The sequence below is a fragment of the Mytilus trossulus genome, chromosome 6, assembly GCF_036588685.1.
Source record: "Mytilus trossulus isolate FHL-02 chromosome 6, PNRI_Mtr1.1.1.hap1, whole genome shotgun sequence".
Classification (NCBI taxonomy): Eukaryota; Metazoa; Mollusca; class Bivalvia; order Mytilida; family Mytilidae; genus Mytilus; species Mytilus trossulus.
Genome location: NC_086378.1, coordinates 84,383,874 through 84,400,859, shown reverse-complemented (window position 1 = coordinate 84,400,859; position 16,986 = coordinate 84,383,874). Strand labels below are relative to the sequence as shown.

The 16,986-nt window shown below is 30.6% G+C and overlaps 1 long non-coding RNA gene across 1 annotated transcript; it reads right to left on the bottom strand.

Annotated features, from left to right (window-relative positions):
• Window positions 1-334: 334 nt before the first annotated feature.
• LOC134723826 (uncharacterized) lies at window positions 335-11,975 on the bottom strand. Its single transcript, XR_010108186.1, has 5 exons — window positions 11,913-11,975; window positions 7,716-7,799; window positions 3,679-3,790; window positions 1,283-1,344; window positions 335-800 (listed from the first exon to the last, which is right to left on the bottom strand). It is a non-coding gene; the product is annotated as an uncharacterized LOC134723826 (long non-coding RNA).
• Window positions 11,976-16,986: the final 5,011 nt, after the last annotated feature.

Genomic DNA, 16,986 nt, shown 5'->3' with positions numbered 1-16,986 from the left:
ACCCTTCTTTTTGACACTCAAGACTTTTGAATGGGATGACTGGATCCGCCCCTGCTTGCAATCATTTGTCTCCAACAATCCTAATCTTAATATTTATTTTATTATTAAGACTTAGTCCAACTGAACAATGTTATATATTTGTGTTAAATATATAATTCTAATAAAAAGTCTAAACATGTATGTTTTAAAATAGTAATAACAATGCACTGTGATTTCTAGATGTTGAAGTAGGGGTTTCAAGAAACCCTGCTAGTCACACTCTGCTGTTAAAATCTATAGTTATTCGTAACAATAGATCTATTCAACTAACACATTTTTAGGAATAGAATTTATTAAGTATTTTAGTATAACTAGAGTGAAAGTCTCGGTTACCATCAAGGCTATGTTTATTTCTTATTTCTAAAATATTATAGTTGAATATCAGTTTAAACATGTTACAATTGAAGGGTTAAATTTACCAGTTTTGATTTGGTTTCACTGGTTGGTATCAGTTTGGGTGAATAATAAAATTATTCAATATGTTTTATTAATATTGTCAAATATCCAAATACAACATTAATGGCAATGTGTTTATGAAGTGATGAAAAACTGTTAACTTGTTTTTTTTCCCGTCTGAGTTTTTCCACTTTTTTCAGGGTTCAAATAAATTATTTACAAAATAAACTCGACACCTTTGTATGGGATCAGCTCGCCTGACAATGTGCAGCACAGTTTTAATTTTATTTAAGAGAAATGCAACATAAAGTTCATCTGTTAATGTCTGTCGAGACCGCTACAGGTTACAAACCCAAAACCCAAATCTAAAAAATAAAAGCAATTTTCATTATGTATGCAAATACATATAAATCAAATTAAATATTCTGTTCTTACACACATTAGTATTCACATTAGGCAAAAAGACACAAAAAATACATTTATTCGGGTTGGATACTGCACTAAAAGCGAACCTCGAATGACAATATCTTACATCCGTACAACTACCAACAGCATAGCACGAAATATTTGAATTGACCTTATTTAAACATTATGGTCACTTCTTATCTCTATATTTCTTATTTTACTGTGACTTTTTTTTTTAAATTTTGCTGAACTAGTTCATATGTTTGTTACGGGCCAGAATGAAGCCTGCCTCGAGATCCTGATACGGAATTGTCTATCTGTGTTGCAGACTATTTGGTGTCTTTGGACTGCTCGTATGTTGACACATTCCCCGTTTCTGTTCTCAATTTTATGTATCCTTAATACAAATTCTAAGACTCAATTATGTTACATTACTACTTACCTTTGTCTGATACATGCTAAAATCTACATGGACAAGGACCGTAGCAACGAAAATAATGATCGCTGTAAAAAATAATTGACGTATCACTTCGACATCTGTCATTGGCTATAGTTATGAAAATCATTCAATTCTTGCCCATATTAAATTCAAAAAAGCTTCCATATAATATGTAGTTTTGTATACAATCTTTCGACTCGGCAATATAGTTATTTCGTAGATATTTGATTTCGTGTTTTGCCAAACATTACACACAGACCTTAGGGGGAATATTATATAATCTAACACATAAAATTCGAAGTTCACCTATCATTACAAAATCCACCAAAGATAGCCCCATAAATAATAAGGAACCAACAATGCAGATGTTCCTTTAATTAATCAACCCTTAATTACTTTTTAATAATAATATACGTCACATGTAATATACAAAACATTGATATATCTACAAGTATTATGAAATTGTATGACATTGACGATTCTGATTGCCACTAAAATATCTGTTATATTAATACAACATAGCTTCGACAAGTGTTTATAAGTGTCATAAAATTCGTTTTTACTGTAATATCAATTTCCTAGTGAGTATGTAATATGTAGAATAATGACAAATAAGGCTTCTTTGGACACAGCATTCACTACGTGATGTTTACGTTTGCCTCCTCAGCGCCTTTTTCACAGCGTCCGGAAAATTTAACTATTTACTCCTTACCATCATTTATTTGTGAAATAGAACCGATACATTTCAAGAATTCGTTGAAAAAGCTTTCAAGAACCAAAGTTTCAAAATTATTTACATAAAAATTGTTCAATGCATTACTCTATTCAAAGTATTTATTACGAGTTGGTTGACCGTTATGGAATGACCGTTTCACAAATGATATCGGATGTGTTCCTTACGTCGTAACTACAACCCCCTTCCATTTCATGAATGTGATCTACCGAATTAGACTATTTACCGGATTTGTTATCCCATAATCAACACGACGAGTGCCGCATGAGGAGCAGTATCTGCTCTGAAGCACCTGAGATCACCCTTAGTTTTTGGTGGGGTTCGTGTTGTTTATTCTTTGGTTTCTATGTTGTGTCATATGTACTATTGTATGTCTGTTTGTCTTTTTCATTCAAAGCCATGGCGTTGTCAGTTTGTTTTAGATTTACGAGTTTGACTGTCCCTTTGGTATCTTTCGTCCCTATTTTATGTGTTTAATATCTGAAAGTTAAGATATGAAAAAGTTAATTTTCATATATTTATTTTCGAAATTCTCTTTGGTAACTGTTACATTTATTTCTATGGTATGAATATGGAGGACTTCCGGTTACAGACAAATGCAAAATTCCATTAAAAATCCATGATATCAATAACTTACGTTACCTTACGTTTAGTGTTATAAAAACTTAGAGGAATAAGAAAAAAAACGATACAAATATATTCAAGGAATGACTGTAATGTTTTTTCTGTCTATGAAGAAATAACTTAAAAAAAAATGGTGCACACTGAATAACGCGCGTAGCGAGTTATTTAACGGTGTGCACCACATTTTTTATGTTATTTCGAATAGACAGAAAATATATTACATAATACATATAAATCAATGTACCTGAGAACAGTGAACAGATGTAAATGTCATGCGTCTGAAGTCTTTTTCCAGTTTTACCTTTACCAGGAACGGTCAAAGCAAAAGATTCGAAAACCAATGCCGTATAAGAACCGAAAATTATATGTTTATTGCTATACTTTTTGTCAACTACGGTTATATCAGCTTTACAACGTTTGTTTAAGGTTTAGATTTCAGACATTTTGGCTCCGAGTATCACTCAAGAGTCATGATTATTGGAAATGAAACAAGTGCATTAAAAATTATACCGTGTATTGCCTTTGTTATAACTGAGTCGATGTATCTCTTCTGTTTAATTGTTAGTCCCCAGAGGGAATCACAATCTTAATAGTGACATGCTTCGATATTTGCAAGAAAATACGTATATTGAACTGAGAAATATGTATTGGTAAAACTAATGAAATCATTGAATTATAGAATGTATTAGTATTAGTTAAAAAAAAGCTGTAATTCATCCTCTGTATTTGGCTATACTTTTGATCCTTTCACCATTATTTGGCATCTAGCATCAATGAAAAACTGTATTGAAGCACTTTAGATCAGTACTTGGAAATTTAAAAAAAAAGATCTAGAACAGTTTGCATGTCCAATTCATTGTTTGATACTCATCCGTTTGGTTTTAAATGTACCAGCTCAGCTAATTGTTTTGGCTATTTGTTACGCCTGTCAGACTAGTTCAAGAGAGACAATATCAATTGAACAGTGATTTCAATTTATTTAATTATGTGATTTGTTTCAAAACATTATAGATGAACTGTTTGTTTTGTAGAACATATTTACCTGCATCCCATGAAACATCTGTTCTGGAAAGTCACACCAAAACTTGAACAAACTGGATCTATTATTATTGGATTACAACCACAAAGAGGAGGAGTTTGGGAGAGCACATCATCTACAAGTGGAAATCATAAGTGATAATATTTCTGAAGCACAGAAAAGACTTTTCCTTTCCAGTATAAAGCTAAACATATCTATTTTAGTAAAACATTTCTATTTATTGTTTACACATGTGAAATTACAAAAATATGTACCGGAGATTTTGATTTTTCTCACTGAAAAGATTGTTTAAATCATATCAGTCCGAAAAAAAACCCGTTCAAGTTTGATGGGGATATATATTGGACGACCTGAAAGCTGTGTTTATTTGTCAAAAGATATAACTGCAATTCATTTTGAAGCATGTAATGCGTATTTTTTTTTTAACGACCTCAGATTGTAACCTTTCATGCAAAAAATACAACATTTGACTATATGATTTGTTTTAATATCTACGTTATTTAAAGATAATAAACATATTTTTATTTGCGTGACCAAGTAAATCAAATCATTAAAGGTTTACATTTTAAAAGTCTTGTCACAGATGTTAATAATGGAAAAATTTCAGGAACAACCTTATTTCGATGTACCTCATTTATATTTGATATGCAGTTTTCATCGACTGAGTCTAGTTGAGCAAATTTCCAACGAATACTAAATTTTCCAACAGACGAATGCATTAAGGATGCACACCTCTGAGGAGCCAAAAATTTCTTGAATTAATCTTTTTTTCTTACATGTAACCTGATTTTAAGGTTTATAGATGTCTAAGAAAAATAATAGGTGAAGAAAAAATCATATGGTGGTGCACTTCTTTTAGCTAAGACCCTTTGAACGTACCCAAGTTTGATGATTTCCCATCTTTCATCAATTTCATTTGTTGATTTTTTCAATCGATTTGTGAGTTTTGAACATCGGTATACTACTGTTGCCTTTTTTACCCATTTTGGGGCTTTTATAGTGAAAACAATTACAGTTCTACAATTTAACTTTTTTTCACACTTTTAACTTAGATGAAGTGGATCATTCTGAATAAATTTAAATTTACAAAAATATAGGTAAGTCTTAAAAAATGATTAAAAAAATACAAGCAATCAATTTGGAAAGAAAAAAAGTGTTAACGGATGTTCATGTTTCTCGTAAAATTATTTCTTGTGTCCCTTACCCATTTTCTCAAATTTTGGCTACAACAACTGATTTGATAGGAAATAAAATATCTAATTCTCAAAAACTACTTATTGTAAATACACAATTGTTTTAGAGTCAAGTTTGATAAATACATTTTAAACATTTATTTGGGGGCCAGCTGAGGAAAGCCTCCGGGTGCGGGAATTTATCGATACATTGCAGACCTGTTGGTGACCTTCTGCTGTTGTTGTTTTTTCTATGGTTGGGTTGTTGTCTCTTTTACACATTCCCAATTTCCATTCTCAATTTTATTGCTATTTTCCACTTCTATCACATATTTTGGAAATAATTCTAGACAAGATTTCAACGAGACTGAAACGTCAGAAAAATACATCCTTAAGATGTAGTCTTTTCGTTATAGTGAAATTTGCTCATAAGATAAATATGATATTTTAGATTTTTGACCATTCTGTCTTTATGCAATGTAATCTATTGGTGAGTTTGATATGGGTTCAACTGATTTTAAAGCACAATGATTTCATAGAATTAAATTGATCGAAACTATAAAAGGTATAATTTAGAAAATACAATTCTGCTATACACTGAATAAATCGAATAACTATGGTATAAATAAATTTTAAAAGCTGATGAATGATACCATTAAATGCTTTTCATATATTCCGTATTTTTACATCTGATTTGAACATGTCAAAACAAATCAAAACCTTTTCTTAAAATATCATGTTTACGTTTAAAGAAGGTTTGTACTGAGTCTTTTTAAGAGGATCGGTTAATATTAGAATTCATTCAATCACACAATTCATGAACTACATGTATTACAGTTTTTACTACTTTCGAATACTTAAAATGCAGTAAATGTTAGTTTTGTTTTCTGCATTTATTATAGAACATTTTGTATGCGATTCTTGAACAAGTATCCTATTTTTTTGTGATTTAGTTTTGTTTTATTACCCTTAGTTAACAATAATTAAAATTCATGAATTAGAGCCGTTTTGTAAGAATTAAACATACATTTGTATCTACAAAGAATAGTAATAGGAAAATATTCTGAACTGAAGCTTTAAAAACGGCTGCGAGGATTTTAAACTTGTTTCAGTTAGAAATAAAATTACTTGAAACACATGTTCTGCATTACGAACATGAGTTATATTTTATCAACTTCTATGTTAGTACTACTGTTATTCTTGTCTCCAGGTGTGCCATTCAACGAAAAGTCTGTCCTTCGGGATTTAAAAGATATAGCTTAAAATAAATGTTTGTGAAGTTCTAATAAGTTGCTAAATGTAAAGTAACTAACGTTCCTCGTCAATTAGTCAAAGTCAATAGACGGTTTTGGAAGTGTTTTGTTTGTTTTATTCTTTGATATTTCACTCGAAGTTTGTATATTCTTGGTTTTCCTTATTTTATTGTCTTTATAAGCGATATATATTTCTTGTCTTTCGAAGATATCAATAATTATATTTATGCAGACATTGGTCTTTACTACCACGGAGTTTAGGTGGCCTATGACAAAAGGTTTCCAACAATCGATGAGACAGCAGTGTGGCTATTGCAAGAGAAATATAAACAATTCCATGTTTTTGGAAATGTTTAGTTAAGGATGTACACCTCTGAGGAGCCAAAAATTTCTAGAATTAAACTTTTTTTCTTAACCTGATTTTTAGATTTATAAGACTGTAACAAAATAATTGGTGAAGAACAAATCATATGGTCTTGAACTTCATTTTTGCTAGGGGCCTTTGAAAATGTCCAAATTTGATGATTTTCCCATTTTTCATAGACTTTTACTTATTTTTGGGATATTATCATGAAAAAAAATCACAGTTCCACAATTAAACATTTTTTCATACTTTCTATGAAGATGAAGTGGACCAATCTGAATAAATTTTACTAAAAAAAACTATAGGTAGGTGATAATATAAAAAAAAATTATCATATTTTGACGCTTTTTTGTGTAAAATTTACCATGCTGTCAATTTTGTATTTCTGTGATTTTTCTCAATTTTTTAGAACAAAATGCAGATAATTTCAACTTTTTTGTTATAAATGATTGAAAAAAGACATATCTAAAAAATTTGAAAAGACCAAAATGATATGGGATGTACATGATTCTTGTAAAATCATTTTTTTGTATCCCTCACCCATTTTCTCAAAATTTTGGCTAAAAATACTGACTTCATTGGTTGTAAAATTTGAAAACTGGATTACTCAAAAAACATTTATTGTAAATATACAATTGTTTTACAGATTTATGTTTGATTATAATATTTTTGAAATTCATTGATATTTTCCATTTCTATCACATGTTTTGGAAATAATTCAAGAACGAGATTCCAACGAGACTTAAAAGTCAGAAGAATACATCCTTTAGCAATGCAATTATCTCTAAACTTTTAATTGTTACAACTCACTCACTAAATGAAAGATAAACAAGAATTGGATAGTTGGGTTATTATTAGACCATGTTGATTGACCTAAACGGATTTTGAAGGACTTTTCACACTATTCGTCAAGACCATACTTTATTATTATTATCCAAGTAGGCCTGGTTTGCGAATAAAAAAGATATAATTAGTCGTTTGAAAACAGAGAGACCTATATAAATAAAACGTATATTTGTTATTTGTAGTAGATATCAATTGATAACTATTTTGAAAGTGAAACGAGAATCAGTTTCGTTTAAAACGATTTTGCGATGAGTTATTGTATCATTATTTTGTTTGAAGAACTGAAACAAATGAACATAAAATACATTTAAAAAGTGTTTGAAAAACCAGTACTTAAAATTGTTAATTGATCGCGATACTGGATCCAGCACTGAATAAAACATGCAGTTACTCATTAGTTAATACCTGTAGCTATGACAAGAAATACCAGCATCAACAATGCGAACTTCATTTTGTCTTGCTATGGTCGTGGTAGTAAAACTGTACTTCCTACAATAGCGTAAAATATAAAGATTGTAGCCATTCATGAAAAGTAAAGTAAAAATAAAGATTGATTATGATGATGATTAAATTTATACGATTGTACAAAAAAATATTATAATTTTTATACATTCAAATATCGTTTTAATCCTATAATCTACAAATTGAGGTGTTTGGTTGCGGTTTTCAATTGTAGTCTTTGTCGTCTGTCATATTTGACAAAAAGTACAATTTCTATTGAACACATACTGTGAAAGTACTTTTATTCGAAGGGTACCAATTGTTGTGATTTTCGTGGATGACTTTATCCACGAATTTAAGTGTCCAACGAACTTAAACAACTGTTGTCCAAATCAAAACATCGAAAATAGATTTTACTACCGATATGATCTAGAGAATATATTGAATATCGCCAAATCTAATAATACTATGCAAGTAGTCACATGGCTAACGCACTATGAACTACAACTGCAGGATTGTACCAATTTAATCTTTAAAAACGTAAACTGTTCTACAACTTTTGATCTTTTAATTCTCATAAAAATATATTTGATCAATGAAAGTCAGACTTCCGGTATTGATATGCTATGATAAATTGTTCTTTTTACATCCTCATAATTCTCGAACGGATGGGAAATAATAAATTCTTGCTGAGCTTGCTTTTGATAAGTAAAACCAACAGTAGTATACCGCTGTTCAAAACTCATAAATCCATGGACAAAAAAACAAAATCGGGGTAACAAGCTAAAACCGAGGGAAACGCATTAAATATAAGAGGAGAACAACTACACAACACCGAAACGCAACACACACAGAAACGGACTAAGTAACAGACAAAACACCACGAGAATAACAAATATAACATCAAAACCAAATACATGAATTTGGGATAGACAAGTACCGTGCCACGTCTCATCTCAATATCTCAAAAATAAGAGAAAACACAAACGACTCAACGTTAAAATGCAACACACACAGAAACGAACAATATTATAGCAATGGTTATCTTTCTGACTTGGTACAGGACACTTTTAAAGGGGAATAAAAGCGGTGGGTTGAACCTGGTTTTATGGCATGCCAAACCTCGCACTCTAATGGCAAAGTTAAATATAACATTGAAATGACAACATAATATTACAGGACTACAATACAAATAAAAAGGAGAACATATTAGACAAAGAAAAGCATGATTAATAGATAACAAAAAGCATCAGGTTTAAAATTCAATACACCAAAAACGAGTCTTGTCCACACAAGACTCACCAGTGACGCCCAGATATAAAAGATCGAAAGTGAAAAAAGTACAAAGTTGTACAGCACTGAAGATCAAAAGTTGAAAAGGTTTTGCCAAATACGGCATTGTTTGTATGCCCGGGATAAGAACATTCTTAATATATAGAACAATTCATGCTATTGCAAACAGTAAATTTTATCAAATGAATATGAAAGAGATATACATAATGAAACTGAAGTATTAACTATTTACAGAAAACTAAACCCGAATACATAACGCCCAGATATAAAAGATCGAAAGTGAAAAAAGTACAAAGTTGTACAGCACTGAAGATCAAAAGTTGAAAAGGTTTTGTCAAATACGGCATTGTTTTTATGCCCGGGATAAGAACACTATAATATAGAACGATTCATGCTATTGCAAACAGTAAATTTTAACAAATGAATGTGAAAGATATATTCATAATGAAACTGAAGTATTAACTTATTACAGAAAACTAAACCCAAATACATGATGCCAAGTTCAATACAGCATATAACACCCGAATCAGTCCAGGCGTCAACGCAATTAAAAAAAAATGACGTCACATACGATGGCGAAAAGGCAAACGTTATGCCACATTTGAATTTATGAAATTTAGAAACAGCATGACGTCACACATGAAAAACTATAATTCAAAAAGTTTATAGAATTAGGATTGCTTTAAGATAATATTAGAACTAAATACTGATAATTTATTAAAACAAAATGCATATTGCAATACTTATTAATAGCAATTAACTGTAATATATATATATATATGTCCAGTTTGTTATGAATCCAACTTCAAACGTAATTAATCGTACAAAATTTAATAAAGGCGGTGATTAATTTTTCTATCCGTAACACCTAAATATAATAAAAAGACGTCAACACATTTGACAAAATCCGATGAGAATTATAAATATGACATTAAACATGTAAACTAAATACATGAATTTGGGATAAACAAGTACAGAAACACGTCTTATAGTAATACGAATTCACATCCAGCAATGTTAATAATCATTTTACAATTCAAGATTCATTTATAGCATGTGTTTATGTAACTGTTTTCATAAGGTGACATGTTTATGGCCGAATTAACACCTTTGATGGTTTTTAATCTGATGATCACTCTATCTCGCGTTAATTAGTGTGATCACTATGATTTACAAGTGTCAATGTGTACTTTGCAATTTCCCTCTATCCAGACAATTTGTAACTATCAAATGGCTTCAATTTTCATTTCTAAACTAAAAAACTTGTAAATATTGCTTTAACCACGAAAATTGATACCCACGAATTAAAGTACTTTTACATTAGTGATTCTAAGGGGATATGGCAACAACCAGAATTCACATTCATGAATTTTGTGTTTATAGTGGATGTTGTTCTCCAGCTCTCCTTTCCGGTGGACTTTAGGTAAATCCCGGTGTTGTGATTGGATTCGTGTTACTGATTGTTTTCTTCCTCTGTTAAGGAAGATTGCTACTCAGTTTCAAAATAACAGGCTTTTTCTAGCACTAGTAAATATTGATAGGGGATTAAAAAAGGAACCAAAAGAGCGAAACATACATATTTAAGTCAATGTGCTTTTTTTTCGAGATATTAGCCATTGAAGTTTTGGCCTGAATTGTCTATCTTGATTGTTTATAGCTTTATCATTGACCTGCTTAAGTTCGAAAAACCTATAAAAAAATAACAAAGATGTATACAACTTTAACAGATGGATTATCATGTAACATGTTAAAGATTTATAAAAAGAAACATGGGGGTCAATGAGCAAAAATGTTTGAGGCATTCAAATGGATAAAACAAGTGGATTTCGCAAATCTGACAAAAATTCCGCAGCTCGACAAGCGAACATCCTTAAGTATTTTATTGAATGTTGTTCATATTATCGCCATAAGTGTTTAATACATAGCATTAAACGTTATAATTTGTTCTTGTTATATATTCTCGATATGTTTGGTTTTTTTTCATTTAAAGTAATCATTCAACATAACCGAGGAAGGAAATAATCATGTACAATCAAGAATTCAATTATTTGGATCATGAAGCAAAGTCAAAGATGAGAGAATGTTCAGAAAAACATGTCTGTCGTTTACAACTTTGATTTTGTATTCAATCTGACAAGTTAATTACATTGCAGATTTGAAAAACAACTCTCGATTTTTGCGTTATTTTCACTTTTTTTTGATCGGTGTGAGAATCTTTTTTTCCGCACAAGTGAATTACATTTTGTCGACAATGATTGGTAGAAATTTAGTTATGGCGTAAAATTTTCTTGACTTTTTTAGTTTCCGGTTGTGACGTCAAAGAAATGGCGACTTTTGTCTGATGACGTCACATATAAAGAACACAATTTCCGGCAAATGTTTGAAAAGGAAGGCTGAAAGCAGTCGAGAAACAGATGGCATTACTATATATTGCGTGTAACGATATTTCTACAGTCTCAACACTCAACCATTCAAATTAAATTATTCATACTGCAAGCCCCGCGCTTAATTATTCATATTTAACTGTCTCGAGTGAACAAAAACCACCGTAATACAATTGTCGCAGTGGTGAAATCTAACTAATAGGGTTAATCTTAATTAAATAAAACGTTGTGATATAAAGAAAAAGAAAAAAGTAACCGTTTGAATGTGCACGCCAAAATGGATGGTCTATTTTCCTTATATTCCCTTGAATCGAAATGAACAGAGAGTAATCAGAGGACTACTCACTAACTTTATTTATTTATTTGTTTTTCTTAACATTACCTCCGCGACACCACTTTTTTTAGTGTATGCGCACTCTAAATTGCCTTTTCTACATAAAAACCATGGAATCGCCGTCATTATTAAGCACAGACAAAGACTTACCTTCAATGAATAACGATGTAACCCACTGTCCAACATAACAAAAGCACCTGATTTATATATACTTTTACTTATGAATATAAAAAAAGGAATATAATGAATTAATCACCGAAAACGATTTGGGCAAGGAACAGTTCCATCTTTTGGTTAATAACATAAAGGAAAAAAGAAAAAAAAATACATGTCAAGGCTTCAAGGTTATATTTATAGACTGTGGAAGATGTCATGTTTTACTTTATTACGATTCTTAGAATTGTCAATATAATTTAACTATAGAAAGAAGATCGAGTTTTAAGCTTTGACTTGTGTAAAAAATATAATAAATGTTGTACTATAAGGTTTTAAGCTTTCACTTTACTAAAGAATAGGTTATATATACTACAGACTAATGAAATAATACGCGAATCACAGTTCTAATACTAGTAATATAGGGTTATTGCATGAATATTGGGGAATATTCACCCGAGTAGAATTGTATATTGGAGGAGCTTGCGAGTGCAATATATTTTCTACGAGGGACAATATTCCCCAATATTCATGCAATACCTCTTTTATTGTATAGCAATATAATATTTGAAAGTAAAAATTGGTTTAAACTAAGATTTTGTCGTTGATAACGTCATTAATTTTGGAGATTTATTGCACTAGTTCCATTATTGCACGCTAAAGTTTGGTTACTTAATATGGGAAATATTATACGAATAATAGCAGTATTTTTATAATAATATACAAAATATTTATAGATTATTACACTTACGATTGCATTAATTTAAAATTATAGTGATGGAAAATATCCGATTAGTGACTAAATAGAACATTAATACTTGAAAGAACGTATCACAGGATTTAATCCAAAGTTCACTCACGAGTTGAATATTTTTCTATTGCATATTATGTTTATACATAGACATCAGAATTTTTAAAGGACATATAAAAGTAAAAAATAAATCTAGGAACTACTTTTCAACGCATTTCCAAACTGATACAGCATCATTTGCAAGGTTATGACTCCAGCCATGATTGCTTTTTGAGTTATCTGATTTATCTATGATTGCATGGATTTTATTTAACTAGAAAATCCCGATACTTCAATAGTATAATAATATGAGCTGTTCACATAAAGAGAGAGGGTTACATAAAGAGAGAGGGTTAGCGCTATAGAACCAGGTGTAATCCACCATTTTCTACATTTGAAAATGCCTGTACCAAGTCAGGAATATGACAGTTCTTGTCTATTCGTTTTTAATGCGTTTCGTTATTTGATTTTGCCATGTGATTATGGACTTTCCGTATTGATTTTCCTCTGAGTTCAGTATTTTTGTGATTTTACTTTTTATAGATATGTCTCGCTTTTCTGTAGTAATACTTTAACATGTAAATTATGCAAATATTAAAAATGTCGATGAACCATGACTGAAGGATCATGGCGTAACAATATCCATAAACATGAACTGTGCCAATGCTAATACAACTGTATACCAAATACCATCCAAGTATTCTCAGTTCTTCCCTTTAAACAAACCTAAACATTTTCATTAACTTGTAAAGTATGAAAAATTGTGTTTAAAGTCAATGAACCATGATGATGGGGAGAGGCTATATAATGTCCATGGAAATTATACTTGCAAATGGCAATACATGTGCATACTAAATATCATTGACATTTCGTTAGCAGTTTGTCATTAACTGATATAATCACAAACAAATACCTGTAAACTAAGCAAAATTTCAAAAAACCCATAGACCATGACTATGGAACAGAGTAAAAAAATATCCATAGAAATGAGATATGCAAGGTTTCAAGAGTTACATTGCAGATTGTGTTATTTTTGAACAACTTGAATATTTTAAACATTTTTACGTTTTAAAGCCAGAGTAAATTTTACGACAAAGAAATGAATTCAGCTTCCAAATTATATGACTGATTTCTAAGTCAATGTTAAAACTGTGCGTTTATCAAGGTGTTTTTTTTTAAACAAAATATTGTGTAGGGATTCAAATAAAGTAAACAACGAGATAAAACTAAATATAAGATGCAAACTTGCTCAAATATCAATTAATGTTATGGTTTGTGGTTTGTTGGTTTGACCTCTAGCAGTCATATGCATGAATCAAGTTATATGTCTGTGGTTTGGACGTTAAACCGTCATCTATCTATCATTATTTTTGCTGTTTTGAATTTGTTAATAATGACATAACCAAAATTAGAATCAGGATCAGACTAAGTACTTGCAAATTTATACGTGTTTTTTTTATTTGAAGAACCAGTTTAACAGTAAAAAATCGGTCATCTATAAATTAAGTAATCACTTATACTCATATTCCGTTTAATTAATTGAAATGAACTAAAATATTGATCCGACTAAAATATTTAATTTTAATTTGACAACAATGACTTATTGAATCGTATTTTGTTTCATTTGACGAAAACAACACACAGGAAAAGTAAAATTTGTTTTCTAACAGAGGCCATTTTATATTCTTTTTTCCATTATGCAGCACTCGAACAAAAAATTAACTACCATTGAAGTCCAATTTAAAAGATTCCTTTTGTCGTAAATATGTAGTTTTATTACAACACGTGCAGAAAAAAGATGGGCATTTCGTATTCTAATGTTTACTAAAATACAGTAAATATTTTTGTGGATTCAAACGAACAAATCAAATATCAGTGCGTGGTATTGAATAACACCAGGAAATATTGAAGCTCTTGAATGCAAATAAAATTCATATATATATATATATATATTTATAGTGTATATAAATGTCCATGCTGTATGAATGGCAAATTTCGACAACTGGTCAATATGAACAAAGAAATATCTGCAGCTAGTCATTACGAAATCGGAGTCATGCAAGTACAAAATTTAAACCACGCCTATGCTTTACGAAATCACAGCCATAAATTATGAACTAATTAAACGGAATAGCAATTAAATCAAAAGATCGTTTACTTCGTAAAGTAAGTGACAATTTCTATTTTTTAATTAAAACTTAAGCTTGATATCATAAAAGGAACTTGAAGAAGTTTCAATGAAGTTCAGTGTTTTGTAACGTCTTGAAACAGAAATATTTCACAGACTTTTCGGGAAGGACCTTCGATTATGATCACAGTTACATTTACTTTAATAAGAACGCAGACTACTTATGAGTAAGAATAGTTAAACCGTCTGATTTATTCTTTCCAGCTTCTCTGTATTTGGTAGATATAGCAAAACATAAATTACTTGGATGAGATATCAGAAATAACATCAGACGATGTTGTCCAGAAATTCACCATAAATGCAAAAAGACAATTTCAGCTATAAATTTCTGTATCTTTTTCTTTACGACGAGTTTTCTTACTCTTAGTTTAATAGAAGAAATATAACAATTTAATAAAAGTGTTATAAATTACTGTGGATTTAGTAGTTCCGTTGAATACCAATTTTTGTGGAGTTCGTGGGTACAGGTGAACCACGAAATTAAATGTTCAACGAATAACAAACTTTTAGATAGGCTTGTATACAGATTTTGACAAATCCACGAAATTTAATCTGCACGCAAGGTTTTCTTAATCAATAAAAATTGGTACCTAAGAAAAACAATAATCAGGCTGAGTGTAGTTTATTGTGTGTTCATTACAAGATCTGTTTTGGGTATTCGGGGATTAAAATCGGAAAAAGCCAGTTCGGATCGATCGTCATTCCCGAAGTTCGGCTCTGAAATTTCATTTCCGTCATTGCACGACTTCCTGGAATAAATTTAATTTCTTTTCGTACAATATATGGTAAATATTGACCTTATACACTAGAACACCTTGTGATACACGTTCCCTTGACACTCTGCAATACAACAACAGATTTTCACATGTCAAGAGCTTTTTCTTCTGTTGATCCGCAGAAATAAAACATGAAAAGGATGGAGGAATTACTTCGGTTTTCAGTTAAAAAAAAGGGAACAGAAGTGCAACTGGAAGGTTACCCCCTCCACCCCACCCCCACCCCCATTCATATGAATGCACAACGTTTTTAGCCAACTCATACGTACGTTGGTTTTTCTGAGCACGGAAACACTTGAAATCAGGTTTCAATCCAGACTTGGAGGGGGGCGCAAAAAAATATTGTTCCACCAAAAGGAGCGTGGTACGAAATCTTCAAAGCAAACATTAAGCCAGGGTTTTTACTGTGTGTGTTACATTGAAGTGTAGTGTTTCTGATGTGTTGTAGTTCTCCTCTTATATTTGACGTGTTGTCCTAATTTTAAGTTGGTAACCCTGATTTTTTTCTCAATCAATTTCTGAATTTCAAACAACAGTATATTACTGTTACCTTTATTCTAATAGAATGGTACACACAAGATATTTCATCAAACATGTGATCTAATTTTTTTAGACTAAAAAAATCAATTCAGATTTCAATTAAAAAAGGTATAAACGAGATCATTTGCCGTTCGGAGAGTTTGTGAAAAATATTGTGACCAACTTTTCTTACACCAAAACTATTTATCTTCAAATTTGGAACCACGGTATATTTCACGTTTTTTTCTAGTAGTTTTTGAATTTCGTAGATATTACTCCGACTGCGCACGCGCAACAGAGTAAGAAACACGGATGGATAAATTTCTTCGAATAGGGATATTTTCTCTCATTTATTATTCAAAAAACGTTTGTTTTAAAGACATATTTAGGACTTAAAAACACTACATGTATACGTCATTTCACAAATTTAATAACTTTGTATGGTTAAAGAGGAGTTGCAGCTTTATAAAGTCGGTCTCTTCCTTCAGTATTATGGATATCAATATAATTAAAACATCATTGAAATATAGTCGTTCTTACGCAATAAAATCAAAAAATGTAAAAAATAACATATCACCCATCATATTTTATTTAATATTTTATAACAAAACAGCAAATGATGCTATACAAAAAGTACTAGTATATGTTGACAGGTCATCAATTGCAATAAAAAGAAGGAATATAGGTATTTTAAATAAAAAAAATGCTAAATGCAAAACCACTTTTATGTTTCTTTTCTCTTATATATTCTTTACAGTTTATGTAAACAATCCTTCCTTATATACAACATGTATTACT